The following is an 11404-nucleotide window of genomic DNA, read 5'->3' as shown; positions in this document are numbered from 1 at the left end:
GCCACCAGGTCTTGTTTTTTTTGAAGACTGTGGGACAGTTGAACCATTTCTAAGTTAAAAAGGCATACTGTGGCCACACGCTTTTCTTTTTAATTGTAATGATTATTTTTGTGGGGGTCCCCCCCCAGTTGCTGTGGGGGCAGCCCTGCTCTCATGCTGGGAGGGTGGCAGGATTTGGGGTTGGAGCTTTGGGGCTGCTGGGTGGTGGGAAGGGTGATGGGGGGGCTGTGACACCCCCCACCCCAACCAGTACCTGTGGGGCTAGTTAGGTGTGGGGGGGCTTCCCAAAAGCTCTCTTTGAACCCATGCCTTTGGCTGCGAGTTGCTAGGCTGCCTGGGGAGGGGGGAACCGGTGTGTGGAGGGTCTGGGTGGGGGGCAGAGACCCCCCCAGTCCCTGAAAACAACTGACAGATTGGGAAATTACTTTTCCTTTCTGTTTCCATCCACTGTCCGAGGTGTTTCGGGGCACAGAGCTTGTCCTGGCACCGCGGTGTCTCCCGACCTTCTTGGTGCTGGGCATGGCTGAGGATGAGTCTTGGTGGTGGCTGGTCACCAGTGGTGTCCCCAGGGCTCGGTACTGGGGCACTTCTGTTTAATCTCTTAATCAGTGAACTGGACAATGGGATCGAGTGCACCCTCAGTCATTTCGCAGACAACACCAAGTTTGGGGAGTGTTGATGTGCTGGAGGGTATGAAGGCCATACAGAGGGATCTGGACCAGCTGGATGGTTGGGCTGAGGCCAATTGTCTGAGATTCAACAAGGCCCAGTGCTGGGTCCTGCACTTGGGTCAGAACAACCCCATGAACGCTCCAGGCTTGGGGAAGAGCGGCTGGAAAGTGCCTGGTGGAAAAGGACCTGGGGGTGTTGGTGACAGCAGCTGAACATGAGCCAGTGTGTGCCCGGGTGGACAAAAGGGCCACCAGCATCCTGGCTGGTACAAGCACTGTTGTGGCCAGCAGGACCAGGGCAGTGACCGTCCCCTGGAAGTGAGGCCAAACCCCAAATCCTGGGGTCAGTTTTGGGCCCCTCATGTCAAGAAAGCCCTTGAGGTGCTGGAGCGAGTTGAGAGAAGGGAACGGAGCTGGTGAGGGGCTGGAGCACAAGTGTGATGGAGCGGCTGAGGGACCTGGGGGGTTCAGCTGGAGAACAGGAGCTGAGGGGAGACCTTCTGATCTCCGAACTGCCTGAAAGGAGCTTGGAGCATGGAGGGGGTTGGTCTCTTCTCCTGAGTAACAAGCAACAGGATGAGAGGAAACAGCTTCAAGTTGCGCCAGGGGAGGCTGAGGTTGGATCTGGGGAACAATTTCTTCCCCAAAGGGCTGTGGGGCATTGGAACAGGCTGCCCAGGGCAGTGGTGGAGCCACCATCCCTGTGAGGGGTTGGACAGATGCAAAGATTTGGTGTTTGAGGACATGGTTTAGTGGTGGACTTGGCAATGCTGGCTTAACAGACTTGATGATCTTAAAGGTAATTTCCAACCTAAACAATTCTATAATTTTGGCCAGGTCTGTGTCCCTGTCCTGCCGCGTGTCCCCTCCCACAGCCGTGCTCCCCAGCTGATTTGGCTCCTCCCAGGGCTGCACCCCCGTGTCCTTCGCCCAGAATGGCCTCAGATCCTCCCAGGAACCACTGGCCTAAAGAAGGTGAGAAACCCCAAAGGAGGAGGCTGTGAACACCCCCGAGGTTTGAGGGCTGTTTTGTTCCTCCAAGGCTTAGGGGTCAGCACTGCTGGTGGCCCCACAGGACCCCCAGAGCCAGGGGCTCATCTTGCCCCCCACTGCTGTTTTCCAAGCCCTGGGGCAGGGGGTGCGTTTCTGTTTTCCTTTTTGTTGTTTAAAAAAAAAAGAAAGATGACACCACAACATGCAATTTTAAACTCTTGAGCTGTGATATTTATACAAAAAGTGTTTGAAGTTTTTTCTACGCAGGAATAATATTTAAAGTGGATGAGTTTCCTCCGTGTGTGTCTTGCTTGGCCGCAACGGTGGGGCAGGGAGAGGGACCGGGGCAGCAGTTCTGTGTCCGCTGTGCCAGGAGCAGGGGGGCTGAACTTGGCAAAACGAGTTATTTGTTTTGTTCAATAATCTCCCCTTTCCCAGGAACTGAAGACATTTCACAGCTGCGGGAAAATGTGGCTTTTCCTTCCTTTTAAACATCTCCGGGGGATGCTCCCCAGCACCTTTGGCTTCAGCAGGGACCTGTGTGATGGAGGTGACCCCCTCATGCAGCACTGCAGCACCCCCAAATTGCCCCCCTGGACGGGGATGAAGAACCCTCCGAGGTGGCAGGGAAGGGGGTTGGTGTCCTGCTCCAACATCCTCCCCTCCTGCCGTAGGATGGAGGATTTTTAAAGGCAAAAATGACTTTTTAAATGTAAAAATGACTTTTAAAGCAGCTCAGGCGAATACCCCCCAGACACCTGGGAGCAGGGGATGGTTTTCGAGGAGACGCGTTGCTCCAGAGCGGCCACGGAAGCGCCTGGGGCAGACGAGCTGCTTTCCTGCTTGGGTTTGCCATTGGAGGAGCAAACTGCAAACGGGAACAAGATGGGGCGTTTTCTCGGCCACACAAAAAGCCGAGGTGATGATGGAGTTACATGAAGTTTTGCCTTTAGAATGTCAAACCCGGAGCTGTTTGTGCCCAAACTCGAGGCGGCGCCGGGACAGGCCGCGCGGGCGCCCCGCGGCGCAGGGCTGTGCGAGGGGAGGATGCTGGCAGGGCCGAGGCGCTGTTTCCCAGGGAAAACGCCTTTGTGTGCACCCAGACCCGCTGCTGGAGGCCTGGGAGCGCTCGGCTTCGGCTCCACAGCGTCCTGTACGGCGAGACCTGCGGCTGCTGGGGTGACACGGGGCTGCGAGCGGCCCTGGCACCGCAGGGCTCAGCCTCGGTGTCCCCCGAACCCGGCTGCAAACAGGGTTGTTTTCTCTCCCAAATTAATGCAGAGAAACTGTGGGCTCCCACACAGGGGTGCTGGTGGTGACAGTGTCTGGGACAGAAGTGGGGCTGCACCCAGAAGAGGAGGGGAACAGCTCACTGTACTGATGACAGATGCACCTCTGGGTGTCACCGTGTGTCCCCCCCCAGCTGCTGACCACAGCTTTGTAGTTCACCTGCAGAGGAAAACCCCACTGGCTGCTTTTCTCAGGTGCCTGGGCTGAGCCCATGCAGGTGGGAATGCAGTTTTGAGGCAAAGTGCCTTTTTCCCTGTTTTTCCCCCTGTTCCCCGGTGTTTTCCTGACAGCGGGTGTGACGCAGGGGGCCCTGCAGGGTGATGGATGTGGGGAGCCCAGACCTGTCACAGCTCCGTGTGAACGTTCTCTGGGTTTTGCGATGTCCCTGTGCCAAGGAGCTGCCGCCGGGCACCGGCAACTGTAAATATTTACCCTGGTGACGGCGGGGGGGACGGGATGGGGGGTGCCTGACATGTCTCTGCAGGCGGTGCCCTCTGCCACCCCTCAATTTGTGCAGAACTGCTTCCCCCAGCCCATCGTGGCCTGGAGCCACCCTGCAATATCTGGGGCGATGCTCTTGGACCCCGCTGGACAAGCTGCCAGCTGCCCAGCCCTCTATCCATCTGTCTGTCCATCCACAGAACCACACAGAATCCCAGAGTGTCAGGGGTTGAAGGGACCTGGAAAGCTCATCCAGTGCAATCCCCCCATGGAGCAGGAACACCCAGATGAGGTTACACAGGAAGGTGTCCAGGCGGGTTGGAATGTCTGCACAGAAGGAGACTCCACAACCTCCCTGGGCAGCCTGGGCCAGGCTCTGCCACCCTCACCCCCAACAAGTTTCTTCTCATATTTAAGTGGAACCTCCTGCGTTCCAGTTTGCACCCATTGCCCCTTGACCCCTCACTGGTTGTCACCAAGAGGAGCCTGGCTCCATCCTCCTGACACTCACCCTTTATATATCTGTAAACATTAGTGAGGTCACCCATGCATCCATCTGTCCATCCCACTTTGCCTGTCCCACCTGTGGCCAGGGACAGATGGTTGTCTGTAGTGTGACAGCCCGAGTGTCATTATGGAGCTGAGGCAAACATCCCCCTTCCCTGCCACTGCTGGTGGAGGAGCCTGGGGACCCCTTGGCTCACCCCCTGACACTGGCACCCCTGTCCTCTGTCTGGCTCTGATTTTGCTCCTTTCACCCCTTCTCTTCCCTCTAGGAGACCTTTTGTGGTGCTGAACCTCCGCACCCCCCAGTCCCTCAGCAGGGCACAGGGTGGCTGAGCTCCTGGTGTAGGCTGGGGTGGGTGGTGGGAAGGTGGGTGAAGCCCCCAGGTCTTGGGAGTTGTAGGGTCCTGTGTGGGGGGTCACACAGGGTGGTGTGGCAAAGGGACATCAGTCCTTTCTGCAGCTGAAGGTCCTGCCAAAAAGGCAGCAAAGTGCTAACCCCTCCCCAGGGCTTGATATCATCATCTCATGAGGTCCAGACTCTGCATCCTCCCACCCTGCTCTCCTCTGTAAAGCCCTGAGGGTGCTAATTGGTCTTAATTGCTCTAAGCAGCCTCACCTGAGACCTCCAGCCCTGCACCTCTGAGCCCATTTAAGCTCAGCCTGAGGCCTGCAGCTTTTCCCTGAGCTGTGCTGTAGCTGCCTGAGCCCTCTGCAGCTGTGAGCCCTACTGGCTCCCCAGCTTGGCCTTGGACCTGCTGTCTGGGTTGTGGCTCCCGTGGGAGCTGCTGGCCCACACTGTGTCCCATGCGTGGGGATGTGCACCTCATGGCCTCCACAGTGAGGCAGCATTTGGCAAAGCTTCTTGACCCTGAAGTCATCCAGCACCTATTTTGGAGACAGCACAGCTGAATCTTGACCCTGTGACACCCCCAGGTGACTTTCCCACATGTCTGTGAGCCTCCAACATCTTGGTGTCCAACCAAACACCATCAAGAAGTCCCCTTCAGGTGGCCAGCTGGGGTTGTGCTCATGGCTTGGCTGTTCCCTTGGTGGGTGTTGGGGGGATTCCCTGTGCTCTTGGCCCAGGTCTGGGCTTTGCTGCAGCTCTTACCATTGTCTTTATTTTTTGGGCATCGCTCCTTCAACTGGGGATTGGGGATATCATGCCCCGTATATATCATGCCTTCCTTGTTCTGGGTTTATTGATGCTTTGTGTGGGGATGGTGAGATAGGGCCTGTTGCAGGACCCCCAGGTCTATCCCTGCAGCCCAGGTGGGAGCACAGGGACCCCCCCTGCCCTGGTTGTTTTCTGGGTGTAGCGAAGATCAAAGGCTGGGTTTTTGCAGGAGGAAGGCAGATATCTTCCCCTTCCTTCCACCCTGCCATTTGTCCTGGAAATGTGCCTCAGCATCAGGCCCTTCTGCTTCCTCACCCTCCTCCGCTCCCGGGAAACCCTGGGGTAGCTGCTAAATTTCACTGTGATACCTCCCAGTGCTCCAGCACCACGTAACTGGGGACACTGGGGGCCTCCTCAGGACTCTTTCCCCATCACCCAGCTGCCTTTTTCTCTGCCCCCTCCTTACGTCATGGCCCAAAATTGCTCCACCCCTGTGGACGAGCAATGACTGCGTGGGGGGCTGCAGCCTGCTGGGGTCCCCGCTTGGCTGGTGGCATCTCCACCTCCATGGGGTGTGCGATGGGGTGGCCTTTGTCCTGGGGGGTGTGATGCTCATCTGTCTCCTTGCTCCGGGGTCACCTGAGGTCCCCCCGGCTGGTTTCTCAGCCCTTTCCTGGTCCCGGTTTGGCAGGGGGGTGCTGGGGGCCTCTCCCGCCTGCCAACCCGGCACCGCTCAGACCGGTTTAGCGAGTGGATGGGGCGGTCGCTTCCCCTTTGAAGGGCTCCCAAGAAGGATTTGATGACTGGAAACCTCCAGAGGAGGAGAAAGGAAAAGACAAAAATAGGTGGTTTTGGGTTTCGGTGGGGAAGCAGGGGGCTGAGGCAGCAGGTTGCTCCGGCAGCTTTGCAGACCTCTGACTCTTGGTGGTGGTGAAAGGCAACATGAGGGAGGGTGTCCCCCTTCCCTGGCCAGCTTGTGTCTCCAACAAGGCTCCCAAACAGCACCAAGGCTGAACTAGGAGGTCTGGGCCCAAATCTTGTGTGGGCTCGCTCCAGGGAGGTAGATGCAAAGAGGACTTGGGGATGTCCACCATAGCACAGCGAGAGGTGGGTGCTCCAGCCACCGCTTTGGGGGTGGATGGCTGAGTTTGGGGGCTGCAGCAGGGTGAGGAGGAGGAAAGCAAGGCTCAGTGACCCCCAGCCAGGGTCTGGCCCCCCTTCTGCTGCCCCACATGCCAGCCATCATCTCCTTGGTGGGATGCGCCGTGGGACCCTGGCCAGGGAGGTGACTGAGGCTGTGAAGCTGGGCTGTCACCCATCTAGGGCTGGCTCCTGGGGCTCCCTTGTGACCAAACCCAGTGGTGGTGTCTGAGGATGGGTGTGAGCTCCCCTGGAGCTCAGCCAGCAATGCTGAGGACCGGCTGGTGGTCCCTCTGGCTGCCAAGCGGTGCTTGGGATGGTTTGGGAGATGCGAGCTGAGATTTATTTCTCAGATTGATCCAGATTACCTCAAAGTTCGAAGCCTTTTTTGCCTTTTACCCCAAGTCTCCGTGCCTCAGCCCAGGGTTTCACCTCCTGGCTCCTGCACCTTCTGCTCTCCATTGAGAGGAGGACCCGGGTGTCCTTCCTTGCTGTCTGCATGAACCCTGAGTGCTCGATCCCCACCCAGCGCTGGGTGAAGACACCTGGGTCTGGCTCCCCAGTTCTCTCTCACCAGCCACCAGAAAGCCCATCCCTTCCTTTGCATTGCAAAGAGGAGACATCAGCTGCGGCCCTTGGTTTGAGAGCCGCTTTCAGCTCCACCATGGACCCTCCTTCACCAGGTCCCTTTTCCCCAAGCCTACTTCAGCATCTCAGCATCAGCTTTCCCCCCAAAAAGGGGATTCTGTACCTGAGAAACAACGGGAGGAAAGCAGGTTGTTTAGCTGCTGTTATCATTATCACTGTGCCTTCACAGAATCCCAGAATGCCAGGGATTGGAAGGGACCTGGAAAGCTCATCCAGTGCAATCCCCCCATGGAGCAGGAACACCCAGATGAGGTTACACAGGAAGGTGTCCAGGCGGGTTGCAATGTCTGCACAGAAGGAGACTCCACAACCTCCCTGGGCAGCCTGGGTCAGGCTCTGCCACCCTCACCCCGAACAAGTTTCTTCTCATATTTAAGTGGAACCTCCTGTGTTCCAGTTTGCACCCATTACCCCTTGTCCTGTCACTGGTTGTCACCGAGAAGAGCCTGGCTCCATCCTCCTGACACTCCCCCTTTCCATATTGATCCCCAGGAATGAGTCCCCCCTCAGTCTCCTCTTGTCCAGCTCCAGAGCCCCAGCTCCCTCAGCCTTTCCTCACACGGGAGATGCTCCACTCCATTCATCTTCATTGCTCTTGTCAAGCAAGACATGCTGTCCTTGCTGTTGTGTGATATGGGGACATAACGGGACCTTAGACCATCACCCATCTCTGTGGGTGCAGCGTGGTGGGGGCGTACGGAATGAAGTGCCTGGTGGTGCTGATAGACTCAATGCCGTTTCCTTTCCTGTGGGGCTGGTGGCAGATAAGGGAGGGCACTGCGGGTGGCTTTGGTGCATCCCTGAACTGAAAAGCTGCTCCTCCTCGGGAAATCATCGCCAGGCAAGTGCAGCCCCGTGTGCGCCCCGCTTCAGGAGTGGGGTTCATCGCCCTGCGCTGCAAGGCCGTGGCTCTGGTGATGGGGTGGAGAGAAAAGTAGCGCTCTGGTTTATAAATTTTATCATCTGCAGGTAAAATTCCCAAACTTCCCAGGTGGTACCCAAGGAAACAGAAATACTTTCCTGAAAACTTTCTTTTATCTCTATTTATACTTACTCCCAGTGACAATGCATGAATAATATGATGGACCTGCATGAAGATGAATGGGGCTTTTACACCCCCACCACCGAACCATCCACGTGAGCAAAAATAAAAACACAGTTGAATTGTTTCCTGTAATACTGAAGAAGTGATGTAGCTAGTAAAGACATAAGAAATGGGCTAAAGCCAATCCCCAGAGGAATCTTCCTGAAGCCCATGATTGTGGGTTGCAACAACATGGGGTGGCCCCGTTTACAGCTTTGAAACAGCAGCAAGGTTTGCTGTTTGTACAGCTCTAGGTTGTCCTACAGCGCTGACCTGAGATGCATTTGTCTGGACAGTGCCCATCTAGTAGAGAGGGACATCCAAGTACACAACCCTTGTAATCCAGGTACAGCAGCAGTAATAAAATGACTGGCACTAGGATTAAAAGGAATATGATAGAAAGCTGCAGAGGCACCTGATGATGCCCAGGGCAAAGCTTAGGGCAATAACTGGAACAATTCCCTGAGGTCTGGGCAGGCAAAGTCAGGCCAGGACACTTTAGGGGGTTTCCTTGAAAACTGACACAAGTGTCCACCACCAATCTGGCTTCTCTAGTATTTTATTTTATTTTATTTTATTTTATTTTATTTTATTTTATTTTATTTTATTTTATTTTATTTTATTTTATTTTATTTTATTTTATTTTATTTTATATTTTATATTTTATTTTATTTATTTTGTTTCCACCAGAAAGCAGCCCCTTGTAACCCTGTTAACAATTTGACCAGGCATGGGGACATTTCTGACGTTACTGTGACAGGTGTACGTTCTGTATGTGCAGACCCTTTCTCCTGTTGTGATTCTGCTAAGGATGTCCCTGAAGTACCACGGGATGCTGTTCCAGAGTAAGGATAAACCATTCCTGGATGTTACAACAGGCCTTACAAATTTGTTTAGTGACTGGAAACTCCTTGGGGGTGTCTGTTTTACCTTTTTCCCCTGCCACATTTGCTCTGCTGATCACTGCTTGTAATTCTTCACCTCTTGCATCTCCCATTTCTTGCTCCAGTTTCCAGAATGCTGCCAGATCCAGCACCTGTAAAGAGTCTTGAGACCCCATCCCCATTTCTTGTGCCAGTGCATCCTGGTGGGTTTGTACTGGCACATCCACCCCATTCCCAGGGAATTCCCAGTTGGATAAGCATGGTTGCACCTGAGGTACTTGTGGTTGACATGATGCTGGAGGAATTTCCTTCTTTAGTCCATTGGGGACCTTTGTCGCATCTTGTACCAGTTGGGTCCTTGCCCCAGTCTTGGGATTTATCACGTACCCATGATCCCTGAGCCACCATGTGGCTTGTTCCCCTTCCTGAGACGGAACCGTGGGAATAGTTCCTTGGTATCCTTGTTGACGTTGATACAATTTTTGTGTTGTTGGTTGAAACCGAGGGGCTAATGGCCCTATGACACCTCCCATCCCTCAGCAGTAAGCTATGCTCCCAAGTGCAGAGGTTTCCCAAACACTCACAGGATTTATTACACCTTTAAACAATAACAAACTCAAAAAGATTATATAGGTAGTCAGCACACACGATCAGATGAAATAATGATGCCTCATTTTTAATTTTGATGGTACAAAATAATGGCATATAAGTTACACTTGGTACATGTAAGCATGCAGGTAGCACTAAGGACCACTTTCTGTCTGGTATGGCTAGTTCTTCTTCTGGAAGACAAGAAGGAAATTGAGGAATTTTCCAGTCCTTATTAGGTTTTGATTCAGGATAGTGATATAGCACTCCAAAGTCCTTAAGGATGTGTAAGGTGGGCACATCACTTTTTGGGAGACGGAGATCTGCATGGGGACTTTGAACGACTGCTTCTTCTAGGAGAGCTAGATGGAGTTCTTGACCATGTTCTCCTTTGTTTGTGACAGTGCTCAGGTAAGGATGTCAGAATGGGTGCGTTTGGTGCTCTGTATGCAGCAGGAGTTCTTATCCAGGTTCCATAGGTTATTGTAATTCAATAACAAATTTTTCCCCAAATTCTAAGCAAGATAAATGGAAAGAAAATTGTCTTCTGAGCCTAATACCCAAATTTGCATGTGAATATCAAATAAGTTCACCAGCTAGACTTTGATCAGGTATTAACTCTAGTATTTTCTGCCCAAAGTTCTTATATTCATAACAAAATACCTCAAGGCTGTATGACGAGGCGGGTGACGTTGATCACCGTCTAGCTGCTTTACAGACGGGATTAGGATGTTGTTGCCAACTCCCCCAAAGATGGTGCTGCGGAGCCAGCCCCACGCCTGCCTTGGAACCCTGCAGCCCTGCTGCCCGTGCCCTCGCACCCTCCGCTCTCAGCATCAACCTTTTGTTGCATGGTGGGTTCCAGTTTCCATGCGTGGTTCTGCAAGGCTTGGTGGAGATGGACCCTGGTGGAGATGGACCTGGGAGCCTATCCTGTCCCTGGTATCTGCTCCAGCAGCAGCAGGGCTTCCCTGCAAAGCAAACCACATGGAGAAGATGCTCCTGGCACAGCCTGACCTGTTCCCCCTGGTTTGCTTTTCCGAGGGCTCAGCACCTCTGAGTGTCCCGTCCCCCACCACAAGAGCTGAACTTCACCTTGTTCAGCTTGGTCCGCTCCTCAGGAGGACCCAGACATCAGTGCAGGGTCTCACATCGATTTAAACTGTTCACTTGATGTATTTGTTGTGTGTTTATGCTGCTGGCAGACAGGGGTTGTTAAAACCCGGCTTATCCCCATCCCACGCTGCTTTCCCTGTGTTTATTAAGGGCCTCATCCTGCTCAGGGCAACGTTGTCTCACAACTGGAGGATGTTTTATGCCAGTGGTGTAGAGCTGGTGCCCTCGGGGAAGGTGTTTCCCAAGCGGTGTTTTGGAGCCGTCACCCCTCGTCCCACTCTCTGGGCTCATCTCCCCCGGGGGATGCTTTTCGGACCCTGGTGTGGACGCGGCGTGGGGGAACGACATCCACGAGACACCAGAACCCGCTGCTGTGGCTCCTGGCATCATTTGAATGACCACGGGCCTTGACCACGTGTGTGGCTGGTGGGGAGTCCCTGTGACCCACCCTGTGCTCACTGGGGCGGCAGCAACCTCGTGGGAATTCAGATTCGGATTCAGGTGGGAGTTCAGATTGGATCTTGGGAACAATTTCTTCCCCAAAGGGCTGTGGGGCATTGGAACAGGCTGCCCAGGGCAGTGCTGGAGTCACCATCCCTGGAGGGTTGGACAGATGTGGAGATGAGGTTCCCAGGGACATGGGGTAGTGCCAGAGTCAGGTTATGGTTAGACTTGATGATCTTGAGGGTCTTTTCCAACCAAAATCATTCTATGATTCTATGAAGAGGCTTTTCCCTTCCCTGGCTGGACCCTGGCTCCTTCCCTTTGGCCAGGGAGCGTAGAGCAGCCTTAGTGTCCCCCTTCCCCCCCATTTGTGTGGTCCCCAAGTCCCCCGGAGGTGCCAGGGATGTCCTGGGAGGGGCGACAGCAGCAGCCCCCCCTGCAATGGTGCAGCCCACACGGGATCCTGCAGCGGGAAGTGGGG

This window comes from Streptopelia decaocto (genome assembly GCF_964273445.1).
Source record: "Streptopelia decaocto genome assembly, chromosome: 10".
NCBI lineage: Eukaryota > Metazoa > Chordata > Aves > Columbiformes > Columbidae > Streptopelia > Streptopelia decaocto.
Note: the sequence above shows the minus strand (reverse complement) of the source record.